General features: G+C 50.4%; 1 long non-coding RNA gene across 1 annotated transcript; it reads left to right on the plus strand.

The window, feature by feature from the left end:
* Positions 1 to 373: 373 nt before the first annotated feature.
* On the plus strand, positions 374 to 1,305 carry LOC145552353 (uncharacterized). The gene is made up of 3 exons (XR_014088385.1): positions 374 to 538; positions 609 to 1,192; positions 1,265 to 1,305. It is a non-coding gene; the product is annotated as an uncharacterized LOC145552353 (long non-coding RNA).
* Positions 1,306 to 2,384: the final 1,079 nt, after the last annotated feature.

The raw sequence follows: 2,384 nt of genomic DNA on the forward strand, positions 1-2,384 counted from the left end.
ACGTGTCCCAGATCAAACCTTCCCTCTCCAGCGAGCTCTGCCCTCCGGCCGAGCCCCCACCACCCACCCTAGACGGAGACGGTCAACCGATCTTCTCTGTCCGCCGGCTCCTCGCCTCCCGGCGACGAGGGTGTGGCTATCAGTACCTCGTGGACTGGGAAGGTTACGGTCCTGAGGAGCGGTCCTGGGTCCCTGGTTCGTTTATTGTTGACCGTACTCTCATTAGAGAATTTTGGGACTCTCAGCCCTCGTCCTCTGATCGGCCGCCAGGTGGCGTCCGTTGAGGGGGGGGTACTGTCAGGATCCGTGTTTTCCCCAGTTATTTTTTGTTAGTCTTTTTAGTTTGTTTTGGGAAGTTTTCCATCCTGGATGGAACCGGCATCACGCCTTGTGTCCACCAGAGGGCACCACCTCTCCACCCCTGAGAAGCCGCCAGGGCCAACCCGTACACACACCTGCAGCTTGTTGAGGAGGCGTTGACGGTGGATATAAGCAGCGGCTCCACTTCATCTCACCGCCTGAGTGTTTGCTCGCATTGGTAACATTACGTTCCAGAACTAGGCCCTCTGAGTATTGTTTGAATCTAACCTCTGTTGTTTCCTCGCCAGATTCTCCCGCCGCCTCCTCGTTGCTCTGGTTCGTTCCATCGTTGCTGGCTTCTGAGTGAGTGTGCCTTTCCCTCCGTGGATCATCTCCCTCTGTGTCCTCCCTCGACGCTACCGGTATTACCGGCCTAGACGCCACCCCTCGTGAGATCCTCCCGTCTGTGTCCTCCCTCGACGAAGCCGGTGTTACCGGTTGTCGCCAACCCCGAGTGTGTGTGCGTACTTCTCCCTGTTGTCGATCCGTCTCCGGTGGATTCCCCTTCGGGACGCCACGGGTCAGGAGACCCGCGCCCGAACCCTCCCGGAGAACAACCTCCGACAGACCTAGCTCCAGGCTGTCACCTCAGGTGAAGTCACCTGACCGTTCCAGGATTACTCACCGTTCCCGGAGAACAACCTCCGACAGACCTAGCTCCAGGCTGTCACCTCAGGTGAAGTCACCTGACCGTTCCAGGATTACTCACCGTTCCCGGAGAACAACCTCCGACAGACCTAGCTCCAGGCTGTCACCTCAGGTGAAGTCACCTGACCGTTCCAGGATTACTTACCGTTCTCACTCCACTACATCTACTTCATCCTCCTTCCAAGTAAGCCCTCCTCAGTCGTTATCATCAATTCATCACAGCTCTCTGTCTAACCCTGTGCTCCCCTGTTGACAGTCAGACGACCCGGTCCGCAGTTCCAGAACTCACCTCCTTACATTTCAATAAATATCATTGTAATTCACCTGCCTGTCTGGTCGTGTTCTTGCATGTGGGTTCGTAAACTACCTCCCATCATGACAGAGACGATGAGCTAAGGCCGGCACAGGACTTCACAGTTCAACTGTGCCGGCAGACTAAGACACTGACAACGACATGCGACGAATGATGACTGACGAGGATCCAACGAAGAACACAGACAACAGGTAAGACTACACATGGGGCAATCAAGGGAACGAGACACACCTGGGAGACAATCAACAGGGGAAGACGCAGAGAGAGGACTCACCGGGAACAGGATCATACAGAAACTCAAAAATAAACACATAGAAACACGAATCAGGACAGTAGGACTTTAGTTAAATGTCGTTTAACTGGGACGTTTTCCGGGGGGCTTTACATCATTAAAACGGAAACAGTGAGAAAGAGAAATAAAAAGAAATTAATAAATAGATATAAAGTAAAGATAAAAACATTAAAAACATCGAAGACATCGAAACCCACACTCTAATACCAATTTAGCCATAAGCAACTCTAAACAGGTGGGTTTTAAGTTGAGATTTAAAGGCACCCAGTGTTTCAGCTGTTTTACAGTTTACTGGAAGTTTGTTCCAAATCTGTGGTGCATAGAAACTGAATGCTGCTTCACCTCATTTGGTTCTGGTTCTGGGGATGCAGAGCAGAACCAGAACCAGAAGACCTGAGGGGTCTAGACAGTTGGTACAGCAATAGCAGATCTTTAATGTCTTGTGGTGCTAAACCGTTCAGTGATATATAAACTAACATCAGTATTTTAAAGTCTATTCTTTGAGCTACAGGGAGCCAGTGTAGGGACTTTAAAACTGGTGTTATGTCTCTATCTTCCTGGTTTTAGTGAGAACACGAGCAGCAGCTTCTGGATCAGCTGCAGCTGTTTGATTGATTTATTAGTCAGACCTGTGAAGACGCTGTTGCAGAAATCAATGCGGCTAAAGATAAACTCATGGATGAGTTTCTCTAGATCTCGCTGAGACAACAGTCCTCTAATCCTGGAGATGTTCTTCAGGTGATAGAAGGCCGACTTTGTGACTGTCTTAAT

Source organism: Poecilia reticulata, chromosome 7 (genome assembly GCF_904066995.2).
Source record: "Poecilia reticulata chromosome 7, P_reticulata-male-v2, whole genome shotgun sequence".
In the NCBI taxonomy this organism is placed as follows: domain Eukaryota; kingdom Metazoa; phylum Chordata; class Actinopteri; order Cyprinodontiformes; family Poeciliidae; genus Poecilia; species Poecilia reticulata.